An 18,388-nucleotide genomic window follows, 5' to 3' on the forward strand; every position below is an offset into this window, starting at 1 on the left:
TCCCAGCTCTGCCTCTCCCTGAAGACGGCTGCCCTTTGCAAGCCACCTCCGCAGCCGGGGTCAGAGGCCACCGCAGCTCATTCCCACCCAGGTCCAGGTCGCAGTGAGCAGGGCCAGGGCTCCCGGCAGGGGCAGGCACCAGGCTCCTCCTGCCACCCGGCTCCCTTACCTGTCTTCCTGAGGTCCCACTAGTTCACCCGACCCCATCTGCCTGTCAGCTCAGGCGACTTCCCTGGTCTGGCAGGAGGGATCTTTACTACGGGCTGAGACACTTAAAGAAAAATAAATGACGCACCTCGAGTCGCCCGCAGGCCGCTCTGCGCAGCGGGGGCGTCTAGATGTCGGGCCTTCTCCACGGCCGCCGGTCAGCCTCCCCGACTCTTTAATCCCTTTGTCCTTTCTCTCCCTGAAAACCGCGGGGCTCTCCTTCTCCTTGTAACATGTCATCAGAGGACCCAGAAAAGTGAACACACACTTTCAAATTGCTTTCCAAGCTCTCCCCTTGAGCCACCTGGGTGTTCCAGCCACCACCTCCGTGTGGTCAGAGGCAACGCTTTTATCAGACTCAAACCTCTGCCCTCCAACCTGCCATGGGGCTGCCAGGCCAGGCCACCAGGGTGGCTCCTGTGGTACCGGCAGGAGTCGGCCTGAGGGCTGCCAGCTGCTAAAACCATAGACCCCACCCCACACTGCCGTGCAGCTGGGCAGGGGCCAGCATTCTCCCCGACGTGGTGCGGGAGGTTCTGGGCCAGTCCTGGAAGACCCCTGGCCTGGCCTCTGTGGGCCTCCCTCATCGACTCTCCAGTGTGCGGCCCCATCTAACCACAAGGCATGCAGAACTGTGACTGTCCCGCGTCCACAGGAGGACAGAGGTTGACAAGAACACTCTCTCTGCCTCACCGCCGCAGCAAGGACACCTTGCACAGAAGGCAACGTTGCCAGGACTCTCCTAGCGTGAAGAGAGCAGGCCTGGAGAGTCCTGTCCTTCCCCACCGACGCCATCTGAGAGCCTGCTGGAAGGTGGCCTTGCCCTCTGAGCCACCGACTGGAGGCCCGCTGGCCCGAGGGCAGGAGGATGTAACCAGGGAATCTGCCTCCCCAGCATTCAGAGAAACCCTGCTGAGCCTGTGCCCCGAGCTGTGCCCCCTAGAGTCCCGCTCCTGAGGCCTCCCTGATGCCACGGGAGCGTCTCACCCCGATGAGAGCAGGAGCTCCTGCCGGGCATGGTCCACACCCTGGGCCCCGGGGAGGACTTCGCACCACAGATGCTCCAGGAACCAGTGAGATATGGCGCATCCGCATCTTCCTTGCTAACAACTTGTGCCATTTTTAATGGGAAAGAGCCAGTAACACCCAGTCAATGTGCCTTCCCTGACCTCGAGGATGGGGACCCAGGTTTGAGGTTTCTTCTCTGCAGCCAGTGAGGCTCCTCTCAGTTGGCCCATGTGACACCCAACTTCAGGCACCTGCAGATGGCGTGGTGCTCTGCTGGGCATCCTGTGGGTGTTCCCAGAAATCATCGTGGGAGTCCTGAGTGGCAGGATGACCCTCCATGTGGGTGGCACTATCCCATCAGCTGGGCGTCTAGAGAGAATAAATATAGGGCGTGTGCGTCTGTCTCCTGGGGCTGGGGCAATGCCCTCTCCTGCCATAGCACTGCAGCCACATGCTCTGGCCTCCAGGACCTCCCCCAAACCTCCAGCGCTCGGGTTCTGGCTGGTCACTGTAGGGTTCCTGGTTCGGGGGTCTTTGGGCTGGGCTCACCTGCACTGCCTGCCTGGGGTCTCTCACAGGGTGTGACCTACCAAGGGACTTCTCAGCCTGTGACCAGGGCTTGCTTCCCACCCATGCTACTCTTGATGTCCTGTTGGTCAGTCTCTGGGGAGTTCTGAGGCATCACCCATTCAGGACAGAGGGGCAGGAGTCTGGGAGGATGACTGAGCCAGCAGGGTAAGGCAGGTGGACAGCTGTCACTCTGCTCACTAACCCCAACACTCCTCTCTCCATGCCCTCTCTCCAGGTCTTCTCTCCAGGTCCTCTCTCCAGGTCCTCTCTCCTTGTCCTCTCTCTAGGTCCTCTCTCCTTGTCCTCTCTCCATCTCCTCTCTCCATGTCCTCTCTCCAGGTCCTCTCTCCAGATCCTCTCTCCATCTCCTCTCTCCAGGTCCTCTCTCCATGCCCTCTCTCCATCTCCTCTCTCCAGGTCCTCTCTCCATGCCTTCTCTCCATCTCCTCTCTCCAGGTCCTCTCTCCATGTCCTCTCTCCATGTCCTCTCTCCAGGTCCTCTCTCCAGGTCCTCTCTCCAGGTCCTCTCTCCATGCCCTCTCTCCATCTCCTCTCTCCAGGTCCTCTCTCCAGGTCCTCTCTCCATGTCCTCTCTCCAGGTCCTCTCTCCAGGTCCTCTCTCCATGTCCTCTCTCCATGCCCTCTCTCCATGCCCTCTCTCCATCTCCTCTCTCCAGGTCCTCTCTCCATGCCCTCTCTCCATCTCCTCTCTCCATCTCCTCTCTCCAGGTCCTCTCTCCATCTCCTCTCTCCATCTCCTCTCTCCATCTCCTCTCTCCAGGTCCTCTCTCCAGGTCCTCTCTCCATGTCCTCTCTCCATGCCCTCTCTCCATCTCCTCTCTCCAGGTCCTCTCTCCATGCCCTCTCTCCATCTCCTCTCTCCATCTCCTCTCTCCAGGTCCTCTCTCCATGCCCTCTCTCCATCTCCTCTCTCCAGGTCCTCTCTCCATGCCCTCTCTCCATCTCCTCTCTCCAGGTCCTCTCTCCAGGTCTTCTCTCCATGCCCTCTCTCCATGCCCTCTCTCCATGTCCTCTCTCCATGCCCTCTCTCCATGTCCTCTCTCCATGCCCTCTCTCCATCTCCTCTCTCCATGCCCTCTCTCCAGGTCCTCTCTCCATGTCCTCTCTCCATGTCCTCTCTCCATGCCCTCTCTCCATCTCCTCTCTCCATGTCCTCTCTCCATGCCCTCTCTCCATGTCCTCTCTCCATGCCCTCTCTCCAGGTCCTCTCTCCATGCCCTCTCTCCATGCCCTCTCTCCATGCCCTCTCTCCATGTCCTCTCTCCATGCCCTCTCTCCATGTCCTCTCTCCATGCCCTCTCTCCATGTCCTCTCTCCATGCCCTCTCTCCATGTCCTCTCTCCATGCCCTCTCTCCATGTCCTCTCTCCATGTCCTCTCTCCATGCCCTCTCTCCATCTCCTCTCTCCAGGTCCTCTCTCCTTGTCCTCTCTCCAGGTCCTCTCTCCATGCCCTCTCTCCATGTCCTCTCTCCATGCCCTCTCTCCATGTCCTCTCTCCATGCCCTCTCTCCATGTCCTCTCTCCATGCCCTCTCTCCATGTCCTCTCTCCATGTCCTCTCTCCATGCCCTCTCTCCATCTCCTCTCTCCAGGTCCTCTCTCCTTGTCCTCTCTCCATGCCCTCTCTCCATGTCCTCTCTCCATGCCCTCTCTCCATGTCCTCTCTCCATGTCCTCTCTCCATGCCCTCTCTCCATCTCCTCTCTCCAGGTCCTCTCTCCTTGTCCTCTCTCCATGTCCTCTCTCCATGCCCTCTCTCCATCTCCTCTCTCCTTGTCCTCTCTCCATGTCCTCTCTCCATGCCCTCTCTCCATCTCCTCTCTCCATCTCCTCTCTCCATGTCCTCTCTCCATGCCCTCTCTCCATCTCCTCTCTCCATGTCCTCTCTCCATGCCCTCTCTCCATGTCCTCTCTCCATGTCCTCTCTCCATGCCCTCTCTCCATCTCCTCTCTCCAGGTCCTCTCTCCTTGTCCTCTCTCCATGTCCTCTCTCCATGCCCTCTCTCCATGCCCTCTCTCCATGCCCTCTCTCCATGCCCTCTCTCCATGTCCTCTCTCCAGGTCCTCTCTCCAGGTCCTCTCTCCATGCCCTCTCTCCATGTCCTCTCTCCAGATCCTCTCTCCAGGTCCTCTCTCCATGTCCTCTCTCCATGCCCTCTCTCCATGTCCTCTCTCCATGCCCTCTCTCCATGCCCTCTCTCCATGCCCTCTCTCCATGCCCTCTCTCCATGTCCTCTCTCCTTGTCCTCTCTCCATGCCCTCTCTCCAGGTCCTCTCTCCATGCCCTCTCTCCATGCCCTCTCTCCAGGTCCTCTCTCCATGCCCTCTCTCCATGCCCTCTCTGGAGGGTTCCTGCTCATCATCATAGCTGCAGCTCGCCCCCTCCTGAGACTAGCACTTTACAGTCAAAGTCCAGGATGGGGTTAGCCTCTAGGTTGCCCCCTGCAGCCCAGAGGACAGGCACTTTTCTCAGCATCTGGAGGCCTCGTCCCTGCAAAACAGAGAGCGAAATACACAGAACTGGGAGGAAGGTGCTTTTGGAATCCCTGGTCATGTCTTAATGGTGGCCCCAGTGTGACCACTTAGCCCTCTGTTGCCCAAACATGCAGAGTGTTGACTGGGAATGGTGACCTACATGTCCCCCAGTAGAGTCAGCAGCCACAGGCTGCTTGTCACCCTGCCAGCATGCTAAGGGACCGAGCCTAGGAGACAGAGCTAAAATTGGGACCAATCCACTGCAGCTGCACACCCTCATTAGCCAATTGTCACCTTCATTCTCTCATGGTTTCTGTCCCAGGTAAGAGATCCCCCAGGTGGTTCAACTTGGCCCCATCCTGCTGGTCCTAGAGGGAGGAATGGCCCCTGGCTCCCTCCAGTGGCCACGACCATCTCTTGGTTCTGCCCTGGCTCTTCTGGGACGCAGGCCTACCAAGCGTTCCAGGAAGAGCCATCTCAGGGACCCCAGGGCACAGCAGACGTCAGGACTCCGCAGACCACGGACTCTTCCCTACAGAGATCCTTGACAGGCAGCACCCTGCATGCTGGAGTGGTTCTTAGAGCAGCTCAGACCCTCTAAGGGTCCCCAGGGGAGGAGGCAGAACAATCATCCAGGTGCAAGGAACCCCAGAGCTACAGAACTGGGACACTGTCTGGGCTGGGAACTGCAACAGGGGGGTCCAGGAAGGCTGCTGGTCGGGGAGGTGAGGACATCTGGAGTTTGGTCTCAGCATTTCCTGGGACAGTGGGTGGAGCTGGGCTTCCAACCACAGTGGCACACAAGCAGGAGGGAAGGACTCTCCTGAGGTAGGACCCAGGGCACACGCAATCCAGGTCCAGGGTAAGTGCAGACTCTCATCTGGGGGGGCGGGGCTGAGAGTGGACACTTTGCACCCTCAGGGGCCACAGACCTCCTGTGCAGGGACAGGCATCCTGCCTGCAGGATGGCTCTGGGCTTTGGAGGGTTGAGCCCACTTCCAGGATTGAGTGGCAGGGCTGTGTCCCACTCTCCTATCTACCAAGAGCCCCCAGTTGCAGAGAAACCAGGCAGGGTCTCCCAAGCCACCCACCAGCAGCCACTGCCCAGGCTTCCATCCTTAGCATTATCAGCAGAAGGGCTTTCACTATGACCCCAGTGCCACAAGGCCACGGGAGGAGCCCAAGCTCCATCAGATGTGGTTTCTATGTCCTTGGAAGTGTGGGGTCCCAGGAACAGTGCCAGTCCCGTCCCTTGGCGCCCAGGGTTGGGTGAAGAGCACACTGGACGTGTCCAGAGCCTTGGCAAGGCCAAAAATGCTCCAAGATGAGCCTGGTCTGGAGACAGACTCTGGAAGGCAGCTTCAGGTCACCCCCTCTGAGCTCTGTGGTCGCGGACAGAGGAGCCAGACCCTCAGAGCTGCCCGTGAGACCCCAGCAACAGCCTGGCCACAGTTCCTGGTCCTTGGGAACCGATAAGCCCAACTGCTTGACGTCTGGCTTTCTTTGTAGACTCACCTCTCAAGTCAGAAGACTTGGGTGAAGTCTGGAAGCACCAGACATCAGATTAATATTTTAGTGCTTAGAAATCTGGGAAAAGGACAACTGCAAGTATTCATAATGATCAAGAATCTGACCTATTGGAGTAACTGCAGGGTCACTCTGATCAGAAGTGCCCAGTCGGGTAATTGATCTCGGTGAGTGATTTTATGGGAAATCGTACTGAGTTTACATAAACTGTTGGAGCAGTTTATTGGAATGCTGGAGTTTATTATGTGAATTTATATGATGGTATTTCCAACAGTTCCTGTGCAGAAGGATCTGTTAACATAAGGTAGGTTCTAAAGGAGGATTAAAGTAGACACTGTAAGTGTGTAAATGCAGTTTGGCGGTTGGAGGTGTTTGGTTAGCCAAGCTGAGAGTGGACTGAATTATTCCCTGGTTCGTACATGTGGTAGATTTCAAGATGGAGTAGTAGTAAGATTTCTGAGCCACGCTTCAAAACATGAAGGTGGAATTCAGTCTTACAGGGCCATCCTTAATCATCAGAAATAATTAAATGTAGATTAATTTTGAACAGCAAAGGGAGATAGAGTCTTTGCTGAACATGGAATTGCCCACAAAGGAGAACAGACATAGCAACATGCGTCGTGGGGACTCTGAGCTGCCTGTGCCACCTTTTATGGACGAGGAAGCTGAGACTCAGAGAGGCGGGGTCACGCCAGCCCCCTGTCCCCCGCAGGCACTCCCCCTCCAAACCTGCCACCCGGTACAGCACCAGGTGCGGGGGGCCTGGCCAGGGCCACAGAGGTCAGGAGTGGACGTGGCACACACCACCCTGAGCTCTGTGGGCGCGGGCAGTGCTTCCACACTCCTGGGGGGCCGCCGTGTCTCAGAGACGGCCACTCAGCACCCAGCCACCAAAACCGCAGCCTGGACAGCCCAGCTGTACAGAGAATGTCCAGCCACGTGGAGGTAATCAGTGATTAAAAAATAAAATCTCAGAAAATCTATAGAACCCACCCCCGAATACTTGGATACTGAATAAGATTCTTCTAAATAACGCGTAGACAGGGAAGGAGAAAAAGTAGTTTAAAACCAAATGGAAACAGGAGCACAAGTGGCAGAATCCGTGGGCAGCACCAGGCGCCGTACTTGGGGGGTCCTGAGGGAGAGATGCGGTGGGCAAGAAAGGCCGCTGCCCGGGGCTCAGCTTCCTCCAAGAAACCAGGCGAACAGGAGCTTGGGGACATTATCTACGATCCTGTGCCGATAAACGGAGCATCAATTTCCTTGAACTACTGAAGTTACTCAAGAAGGGCCGTGCCGAACAGCCCCATATTGAATTGAAATGATGACTGAGGCTGTTGGTATTACAGGGGACCTTCACCCAGATGATGCGGTCTGCTGTGGAGGGGACACCAGATCAATGGAACCGACGCAGTCCACAGGCAAACACCGGGCCCAGGGGCCTTCGCAGACCACGCCGACCAAACATTGAAGGAAGAAACGATAGCAGTCTCCTCCACACACGCTCTGAAAATCAAGAAGTTGCAACTGTTCTCGACATTCCCCAGACACAAAAGGAGACAGAAACCATTACAAGGAAAAATACCTATCCAGCAATATCCCCCATGAACATAAACACCACGATTTCAGGCAAAACTTGAGCAAATCAAACCCGACAATATACAAAAAGAACGTATCATGAGCGAGCGAGGCTTGGCCAGGAGTGGAAGGTTTGTTTACCCCTTGAAAATCAATTCTTCATCATACAGACTCCGAAAGGAAAACCGCACGGTCACCTCAAGACCACAGAGAAATACCGTGGTCTCCCTCCACTCCAGACCGGACACAGCTCTCAGCACTGAGGGATGAAGGCCTGGGTTTTCTGTGGTTGTAGGACAAATCCCTCATGGGGCAGCCTGGGGGGCGCACTGATGGCGTGGCTTCTGTGGGTCGAGTGGCCTTTCTGTGGAGGGTCCCCGCAGGCAGCGGTCAGAGCACCAGCAGGGCCTGCACTCAACTGGGGACTAGCTGGGCAATGAGTGTCTCACCCCTTCAGCAAGAGCAGGGTGGCTGGCGAGGCTTCCTTTCTTGCAGGGAGACCTGGGTGGCGCCTGGTTTCTGAGGCAGCCGGCACTTCCTGCCCTGGGGCTCCTCCATGATCATCTACATGATCATCTATGTCGAAAATCTGAACCTACCAGAGAGCCACCAGGACTCGTGAGTCTCGCAGGCTGCAGAATACAAGTTCAACATAATAATCCATTGTTCTTCAAATGCCGCCAGTGAACAACCATAAATCAACATGAACACCACTTCCAAAGAATCACAATATAAAATACTTATGGATTGATCCAATATCCATACGTGTAAGACTTACACAAAACATCTACAAAATACTTTTGGACAAAACTGAACCAATGGAGAGATACCCCTAGGCCATGGGTCAGAAGTCTCAATGATGTTATTATGCCAATTGGCCCCAGGTAGAGCTACAGATGCAACCAGTCCAAGTCGGAACCTCAGCAGCCAACTCTGTAGAATGGAAGGTGATTCTTGGATTGGGTACCAAAGTATGAGCTCCAAAAGCAAAATACTGACAAATAGATTGCATCAAAAATCAAACCCTTCTGTTCTTCAAAAGACCCGGTTAAGGGAAGAAAAAGACAGAAAGCACTGGCTGGCTGAGTGACAGAGCCAGAGCCTGCCTCCCGCAGCACCAAAACCCAGGTGCCAGTAAGGATCTCATGGTGGGGAGTGGGGAGATGCCCTGGCTTAGCTGGGTGGCACTGATGTCACCAGGGTCCTCATAAAAGTGGGGACATATTTAGGGCAGGGACAGTCAGATGCAAGACAGGTCCCAAGCCAGGAGGGTGAGGGGCAGGGTCGAGAGTCTTGGGTGCCAGGGTCTGAAGAGGCTGAGAAGACACCCACGTGGCCCAGCGTCTGGGGGGGGCTCCCTGGTCCGGCCCTGGGATCCCTCCTTTCCACAGTGAGCCCCAGCCACGTGCTCATGAGTGCGGGTCCACCTGGCTTCCTGGGGGGCTCTGCCCAGGGCCCCTCCCTCTCCCTCCCAGCTGCTCTGGCTCAGCACAGGACGCACAGCGGGTGCCAGGTCAGGGCCTCACTGCGGCTGTACAGGTGCCGGGCTCATCCCACAGAGGTCACCAGGGCACGGGGCTCCGGGTCCAGAGGCTGAAGGTGCAGAGAACTCCATGCATCAGCAGCCCGTGCGTGAGGGCTGGCCTGGGAACTCCTGGCCCCCTGTCCTCGCCTCCCTGGTCTGCTCGCCCGGGGTCTTGGGGCATGGTGCTCCTGGGGCAGGTGGGGTCTGCGTGAACATGCCAATGAAGCCCACGGTGGTCCCTGCTCGTCCCTCCAACGGGGCCAACCACCGCGGAGCTGCACCAGGGGAGGATTTCCTGGAACAGAAGTGAAGCCCCCGCTGACCAGTCGGGAAGCGGCAGTGGGCCTTCGACCTGGGAAGGAACCCACAACCCTGATGGGGAGCCACTTAGCACACGGTAAGGGGCAACTGGGCAGGTGACCGCTCTGCAGCTCCTAGGATGAAGGCAGGTGGGGGGACAAAGCTGTCACCTTCCCCTTGCTCCTGGCTCAGGGTCTGGCTGAAGGTTGGCAGGGGAGAGCGTAGACTTGAGCCTCTCCTGAGAGGCAGCGCAGGGAGTGGAGGGAGTGGAGGAGAACTAGCACTGGGCACGGGACCCCTGTACCCTCTTATCCGAGGTTCTGAGAGGCCAGCGGCCCACAATGCACAAGTGCCCAGCTGTGTCCTTGAGTTCCCTCATCCTTGCATTCTGGGAGACCCTGACAGGGGACACATGTCTGGGATGTCATGGTTAGGTCCTGCCTGTGCCCACTGGACACCTGGGGTCATGGGATTGGGGCACTTCTGCTCTGGATGCCCCTGGTCTAAGGGCAGAGCCCTTCCATCCAGGCCCATGGCCATCCATGCCCAGCGCTGCCTGCCTATCCTGGGTGGTCAGGGCCTGCATACTCCCCCAGCTCACTGCCGAAGCCCTGCTTGTGTGTGGCTCAATCCCGATAGAAGTCCACGGGGCCATCAACCTTCCACTGAAAGACCTGCTCAAGGGGACTCGAGAGTAGGCCAGGCTGACTGCCACAGCATGGAGACCCCAGCCTCAAATGGGAGCAGGAACTGATAGTTCACAGAGCAGCAGGCTGGGTGCCCCGAGCGTGGCATGAGGTCTCATTGCAGATGCTGGGTGGTGGAGGAGGAAATGGAGGCTCAGAGCAGCAGGCAGCAGGCTGGAAGCCACACAGCAGGGAGCAGGAACTGCAGTGCTCACTGATGTGTGGAGGGCGTCCTTATTTGAAATGCAAAGCAAACTCCTCTGCTGTGGCCAAGAAACCTGAGAGCCAGAGCCTGCTGAGGGTCAGAGCTGTGCCCAGGAGCTGATGGACAGGGGCCCCAAGTGCTCCCTAGGAACTCAGGGGGAGGGGTCCAGAGCCTACGGGGCCATGTCACCCTTGTTCTGCCAAATCAGAGACACAGTGGGAACTACCACCCCCGGTCCTCAAAGGTCCTAGACTGAGTGTCTGCAGGGCTGGGTGCTGCCTGCTTGCACCTTCCACCTCTGCTGTGGGACAGTTATGATGGCCCTGCTCGGAGGAGGACCCTGGTTTGTGGACCAGCGTCTGGCCCTGGCCAGCTTGGCTCTGGGGCTCCAGCCACAGCCCGGTGTCCAGCGGCTTCTTCTTCTTTGAGCTTTGTCTCCTCTCCTAAAAGCCATGCTTAACTGAGCCACTGCAAGCACAGGGCAGGAGTCCACCATGAGCGGTCACTATGGTGAGGCCACTGGCCTCCAGGGACCCATCACCCTATGGTCCTGCTCACCTGGACAGGTGCCAACAGTCCAGGCCCTGGTGCCCAGGAAGGCGATGCTCAGGAGAGAAGGACCCTGGCCCCAGGGCTCTGCCTTGGCCACCCAAGGAGTCCTTGCTTCATGACTGCGGCCACCATTTCCTCTACTCTGCCATCTCATCCTCCCACCTGCCCTGGGGAAGCAGGAGGAGCACCCGGGCCCCAAGTTCTGCACTGGAGTAAACTGAACCCTAGGCAGACGCTCGTGTTGGGCAAGAGGTGGCCCCAGCCCCCCAGGCCCGCAGCCTCTGGGCCATGTTAGAAGGGTCAGAACCAGCCTGCCTCGGACAGAGCCGCTGAGTCAGGGCCTGAGTGCGGAGCCCTCAGAGACCTGTACACCATCTCTCCAGCCAAGGAGACGCCAGACCCCGCAGGAGGAGCCGCCTGGGAGGGGCAGGCACCTGGGGGTGTGGAGAAGGAAGACCAGGGTCTTCCACCTCCTGGACATCCCCGACAGGAAACCCGAGGCCAGGAGCCGGGGAGCTGGGATCCCGGAACCCCAGGCAGCCAGGCCCAATCCCCAGGTAGGTTCACCCAGCTCTGCAGACGCACTGCTCCCCGCGGCCAGACAGGATCGAGATGGAAATCCCCAAATGGGTATTTCAGCACAAAGAGATCTATGTCAATTTCGCCCTGTAGGAGGCGAGTCCTGGCAGTTTTGGAGAGAACCTGGCCTGGTAGGTGACCACGGGAGAAGCTCAGAACAGGGCACTGAAGGATGGAGGGAAGCAGCCTATGGTTACCCGTGGGGGTCTTGCTGGGTGTGCTTGTTTTCAGAACATTTAAGAACCCACCAGCTCGTCGCATTCATATGTTTAAATCATCAGATTTTTAAAATTAGCTTATACTCGGAAGGTCTGTTAAGGATCGGCACTGAAATACTGAGACATAAATTTGAATATGTTCATTTTGTAAATGCAATCAAAACGTTTAAAGCTGTTAAATTAACTAAATCAGTGAATGGACCAGGAATTATTCACAGGCTCCTTAAAGGAAGTTATTAAAATTTGCCTATTAAAGAATAAGTTTTATAAGCCAAATTTAAAGGCTGAAGAAAGCATTTGGGTTTTTGGAATTATAATTTTAATTCACTGAACAAATTATATTTGAATTGATCTTTTTTAAAAAAAAATAATAAGGTAACCCAGTATGTAAGAAATAACACCAAACTCAGCCATGAAGAGCCACAGAGGAGAAGCCCCTCATCACCAGGACCAGGACCGAGCCCCGGCCTCTGTGGGCCCTTCCAGGGGCATCCCTCACTCTGGATGGGGAACCGGAGGTCCAGGTGGAGAGGAGCTGCCTCAGTTGCATGGCCCCCAGCCTCCCTGCCCTCCGCAGTGCCCCACTAGTCAGCAGCCCGGAGGCCGGCTCTGGTAATCCCACTGCTCAGCCCTGTCTGCCATGGCTCCTGCTCCACCCAGATGTCCCTGCTCCCCTGGGGGTTCCCGGCAGGAGCTGAAGTCATTTGCGGAGAAAATCAAAGATCAAATTCAGGGACCTGGGTCAGAAACTGCAGCGTGGTGATTGGCAGCCCTGCACCTGGGCCTGCTCCAGAATCTGGAGTGGGCTCTGGGCCCCTCTCTGCACCCCTGGCTAGCACACAGGGTGCTCATGTTCCCTGAGCACCCACCACCAGCTGCTCCGCTCCCTGAGGGGTGGGGGGAACAGGCAGGCAGGTCCACGTGCTCCCAGAACCTGTCCTGCCGAGGTAGAAAAAGCAGGCCAGGACACACACACACACGCACACACACACACACACACACACACCCCTCTAGAACACCCTGTCCCTCCTGTCATGTACCCTGAGAAACAAAGCAAGCAACGAGGGGACCTGTACCACAGCCTGCTCCCACAGGGGACGCTGGGGGAGCAGCCTGGTGTGTGGCCCGGGCAGGAGAAGCAGGGGCTGCTGAGCACCCAGGAGGCAGACGGAGCTGCCCAGAGGGAGCGTCCAGCGGTCAGCATGGCCTGAGTCTCCCACGCGCCCCCCTCATTCTGTCTGTCCCTGGAGGCGCCCTGGACCCTGCTTTATTCCTGTCCACCTAGCAGACTTGCTGAGCCTCTGTGGGTCCGCACCTGGCGTTGACCTGCCTGGCTCCAGCAGGGCCCCTGGGTCCTCCGGGCCACCTTCCTGGGGTTGGCCACGAGCTTCAGCCTCCCCTCCTCCTCCTCTCTGGCCCGCCTCTTCAGCCTCTGCAGTGGGTGCCGCATGGACTGTGTCCATCCTTTCCTCCTCCGTCTCCCTCTAGCTGCCGTGTCCCTACCGTGGGTTTGGATTTTGATTCTCCATAAACTGTAAATCCCAGAACATGATTTTGCTTTTATTTCAAAAAGTCAAATGGTCTTTTAGCCACAGGAAGTCCTGGGACCCGCCTCTTCTGTGGCTCTTCACTCTCTCCCTAGCCCTGCGTGTCCCCCTGAGGGCGTGTCACCCAGCGGAAGGTGGCCCCTGTGGGGCTGTGGTGTGTGATGGCAACCCGCTCTCTCAGCCCTTATTCCCCCTTCATTCTTGGACCTAGTCCTGCCAGGTGTGGGTTCTGGACTTTGGGCTGCTCCCTCCGGGTGGCAGGAACCCTCGTCCTGATCGGGGCTCCCTTCCTGCCCAAGGTGCTGAGGAAGGCAGCCCTGACCACTGCTCCCAGAGCCATGGTGTGCTTTCCTTTGTGTTTCCCCTGCCGGGGGCTCTCTGGACCCTTCACCTGGAGGTCCTGCTGAAGGTCAGGCTTAGAGATTTCTTCAAATGCTCTCTGCCCCTCCCCTGCCCTCCTGTTGGGCTGAGGTCACACTTCAGTTCTCCTGTCCCCCTCCCTGTTGGAGTCCAGGCCTCCTGCTCTGGTTATAAACTGGATTCTGCAGGCCTCCGCTGCAACAGCTCCTTTGGCTTCCTGATCCTGACTCACTGTCTATCCACCGACTTTTTGGCTTTATATATCATCTTTATTTTGAGCATTTACATCTGGTTCATTTTTAGAATTTCCATGTCTTTCTGAAATCCTGTCCCCCGTCTTTTCCTGCTCGTTATCTGACATGTTCACCCTTCCTCCTTGAGTCCCCACCTGCAGATCCCAACACTGCCACTCCCTGGGTTTCTTTGGGCCGTTTGCTCTTGGTTTCGGGGCACGTCTCCTCCTCTGTGTGTCTAGTAAGGCTTGATTCTGTGCCAGGCACGCAGTTCGGGTCGCGGCACCATCGCTACACGCTGCCTCGGGGAGGAGCTGAGCTTTGTGGGGGCAGCCAGGGCTGTGGCTGGCAGGTCACTTTTGATCCCAGGGGTGGGGGGCGGGGCTTGGCTCCAGACTCTGTTAGGGCTGTATTTGTCCTAATCCTAGGATATGAGCTTTAGTTTGGGGATATGGCCTTTCACCTAAGTGTCGACCCAGCTGGGGTGTGGGACTTTAGCTCCATCTGTCTCCCGCCCCCAGGAAGCTTCCCTTCAGCCACATCGGCCTTCCTCCTGCTCCTCCGGGGGTAGTGGAGTCTCATGAGCTTGTTGAGACCAGGCATCAAGCAGGGACCTTAGGCAGGTGTGGGAGTGTTCCCAGGTGGCTCTCTCGGCAGGATCTCCCACCCCTTCTCCAGCCTCTCTGCCACGATGCCCTTCTGCAGCAGTGTGTCCCTGCGTCCTGCCGCTGGGAAGGGCCCTCAGGAGGAGCCCCAGTGCACACCAGGTTCTGTCTGCCTTAAATAGTTGTGTCTTCTTAGATCTCTGGATCATCTTTGTTGACAGCAAAGTTGATCCAACATAAGCTATCATCCAAGATGCCGGAAGTCCGAAGGGTCAAGTGTTTACAAATGCTTAGTTCCACAAAGTCTCTCTGAAGAGGTGATATTTGAGCTGAGAACTGAAAGACCCACATCAGATAAGCAGTATTTAAGTGAGGTCTGGCAGGAAGAGGAAGAGGCCCGGGAGGGTCCAGAAGAATCAGGGCCCAGGGTGTCGGAGAGCCGCCGTGGAAAGGAGGGCTGGGAGGGCGAGTCCAAGATCTCAGCTCTGCAGATCTGTGACATTCACCCTGAGCCAGGTGGGGTGGCCGCACGCAGGCACAGTGGCGCCCTCTCCTGGCCACGTGGACCTCCAGGGCAGGCACAGTGGCGTCCTCTCCTGGCCACATTGACCTCCAGGGCAGGTGCAGTGGTGCCCTCTCCTGGCCACGTGGGACCTCAGTGCTGGCGTAGTGATGGGTGCAGTGACATCCTCTCCAGGCTACATGGGACCTCCAGTGCTAGGGCAGTGGCATCCTCTCCTGGCCACGTGGATGTCCAGGGCAGGTATAAAGACATCCTGTTCTTCACTCACATTCTCTTTATCCAGTGGACAACTGAAGTCAACTTCAGAGATGAGACCTCACACAAGGTGACACCACCCACTGCACAGCCTGATCCCCTCCCGCCACGGTTGCGACCACAGGGTGGGGGCCGAGAAACGGTGCCCTGCTCCCCTGGTGAGGGACTCGGGAGATGGAGCCAGTGCTCCAGGCCGTGCGGCAGCAGTGCCGGCTTCCTGCCGCGGGTGGGCCCTGCCACGCTGGGTCCCTCCTCAGCTGTGGCTCTGGACCAACATCCCACCGTACCTCAGGTGGCTGTGGAGGTCCACTTCCTGTTGCTGTGACTACATACCTGAGAAAATCAACGTAGGGGGAGGAAAGGTGTATCCTGGCTTGTGGTTTCAGAGGTCTCAGTCTGGTCACTTGGCCCTGTTGCTTTGGGCCTGTGGTGGCACAGGACATTCTGGCGGCAGGAGCACATGGTGCAGGAAGGCTGTGGCAGTGGGGAGCCCAGGGAGGGAGGAGGGGCCTGGGTCCCAATGTCCATGTCAAGGGCACGCCCTGGGAATGGCTTTCTCTGCCCGGCTCCTCTCCCTAAAGGTCCCGCTGTCCCCCAGCAGTGCCACGGTCTGGCAAACAAGCCTTCAGGGGACGTTCAAGACCCACACGTAGCGTCTCACCCCAGTCCCCAGGGTCTTGTGTCCAGCTCACAGTGTGAAAGGCGTCCAGTCCATCTGCAGAGTCCGTGAATCGTGACAGCTCAGCATTGTTCCAAAGTCTCTTCTGAGACTCAGGCGACTCTCAGCGGTGAGCCCCCAAACCAAAAGCAAGTTACCACTCCCAGCACACAATGATGGGGGCAGACGGGGTCAACGCCCTTTCTACACAGTCAGAACCTTGCCGCCTCGGGATTCGAGACACTTGCCCTTCAGTGAGGTCCCCAGCTTTGTGCAGGAGGGGCAAAAACCCTTCCCATGAAACTTCAGCGGGGGGAGCCTGGGACCGCAGCTCTGGACCCCCTGGAGCAGTGTTTAAGAGGTTCTTGCTTCGACTCTGCCCGGGCTGGGTTTGGGGGGCATAAATCTGGAAACCCACAAGATCCTGTGTTTTCCAGGTAGCTGCACTCCACCTGGGAACTTTCCAGAAATACAGATTCTTGGGGCCACCCCAGACCTACCGGCTCTGGGCCCCAGTGCAGTGGAGGCTGGCAGCCCTCCTGGGAAGGCCGAGCAGGCCGTGAGAACCGGCCCAGCCCTTCCCAGAGCCTCCCAGGCCCTGCGCCTCCCGGGGTGAAGGACAGGCAGCCAGCCTCACGGGTGACAAACCTCCCCTTCACTCCAAGCCTCTCTCATCACGGGGTCCCAGAAACCCCACAGCCCTGATCACTCCTCCACACCACCCAGGAGCCAGAATATGGAGCCTTGCTGGACAGCCCCTCTGCTCCAAGTGGCCACCACAAAGGAGACAGGGCAGGCTGGCTCTCAGGAAGTTCCTGGTCCACCTGCACCTCTGGGCAGTGCACAGAGCAGGTGGTCACGGCCAGCACCCACGGAGCAGTCTTTCCCGCGTAGGCCCTACTCTGAGCCAGTCCCGTGCCTGTCGTGAAGCCCAGGTGGGCGAGAGGTGAGTCATGGCTGGTGAGCCAAGTGTGGGGGCGGGTTTGCGGGGGTGGACTTGGGGATTCGTGTTTCTCGCCTGCAGAGATGACGCCACAGCGGCTGGTGGCCGGGAGGCTTGCCAGTTGCCAGCCAGGCAGCTCTGTGCGGCTCCTTCAGGCAGGACGGCCTGCGGGGAGACGTCCAACTGGACCTGAGAGAGTGGGGACGTGGGAGTCATCCTCCCTCCCTGGGGACCCACTCCACATGGAGCCTGTGGTCCTCCTCACAGCCTTCTTGTGACTGGTGGGCAGTGGCAGCTCAGCACATGCGCAGCGGTCACCCGATGACCCTGGGCCTCTGCGGGCTGTGGGTGCCTGAGTGTGGGGAGGAGCCTGCATCGTCTGAGGGCGTTTGCCGCGGGCCAGGGGAGCTGGATCCAGGAGGCCCAGGCCCCGTGGCTGGAGGCCCTACCCAGGCAGCCTTGCCTCCAGTTGTGGGAAGTGTTCCTTCCACCGAGCCGCGGGACACCTCCCCTCCTGTCCTTCTCACATCCTTCCAAGTATCAGCTGCAGAGGACCAGCTCTGGGGCCCGTGCAGAGCCTCTTCTGCAGACGAGCATCCCAGGCAGCCCTTCAGAGGCAGACAGTCCTCGCAAAGGTGTCCAAATGACATGGCCTGCACAGTTCCAAATCCCACCCCTGTCAAAGATCACATCCACAGCCTCCGGTCTACGCTGCTCAGGCCTCTCAGCCTGGAGATCCCTGGCCTGGGTGGCTCTCTGGGGTCTTAGCTGAGTTGTGAGGTCACTGCAGGCAGGACCTTCTTCACCCGCTCCAGGTACTCATGCTTCAGCAGGAGCTGGACATGTTGAGACCACCTGTTGATAAGTGTCAGAGGTGCAGGCAGAGCACCCTGAAAGCTCTTGGGTAGGCCACGGTGGGTGGCACTGGTGTGGTGATGCTGGGTGTGTGGGGCTATTGCGTGACAGTCACAAAGGCCAGGGACAAAGCGCTTCCCATGCAAGCTGACCCTGCAAGCTCAACTGTCTACGAGCAGATGGGCACCTCATTTCTGACCTGTCCCTGAGCAGGCAGGGCTCAGAGACACGCTAAGGTCCCCACATTGATGAGGAGTACTGTGATGACCATGGTGGCAGGCCGGCCTCGAGCGGACCCCACCACTGCCCTCCTGGTGTTCTGACTCCTGTGTGGCCCCTCCCTTTGAATGTGGACTGGACATAGCAATGGCTTCCAACCACCAGAGCAGAGCTGGGCGAGGGGGCGTGGCTTGTGGTGAGGGGTGGGGACTGTGGGCGGTCTCGCTGGCTGCACAAAGCCAGCGGTGCGGGAAAGGCCCACGTGGCCAGGGCTCAGAGTGGCCTGCAGTCAGCAGCACTCAGGGACCTGGAATCATGAAGAGATGGTTCACCATGTAGGAGAAGGGAGGAGGGCTTGGAAGCAGAGGCTTCCCCAGGCAACCCTCCCTGGGGGACAGCAGCCCGCAACGCGGGGAAGGACCCAGAGCCCAACGACCCAGCCTAGAGGGTCCCCGACCCCTGGCCCCAGAGCTGTGAGGTGCCCGTGCTGTCTCGAGCTCGGGTCGGGGTAATCTGCTCCCAGCAGCACGAGTGCACCCACCGAGGTCCAGCGCCCACTGTGGAAAGACCTTCCGAGCAGTCCTGCCCTGAAGGGGTTCTCAGTATGGAAGATTCCAGTTTGAAATGAACTTGGGGAAGGCCCAGAGGGTAGTGGGATTCTTGTGCTGTTGAACATGTCAGTCCTCAACAGATGCCTGGGAGCTGGCTTCTCCCAAACCTGCGTGAGTGCCATTTGTTGA

Source organism: Callospermophilus lateralis, chromosome 2 (genome assembly GCF_048772815.1).
Source record: "Callospermophilus lateralis isolate mCalLat2 chromosome 2, mCalLat2.hap1, whole genome shotgun sequence".
NCBI classification, from domain to species: domain Eukaryota; kingdom Metazoa; phylum Chordata; class Mammalia; order Rodentia; family Sciuridae; genus Callospermophilus; species Callospermophilus lateralis.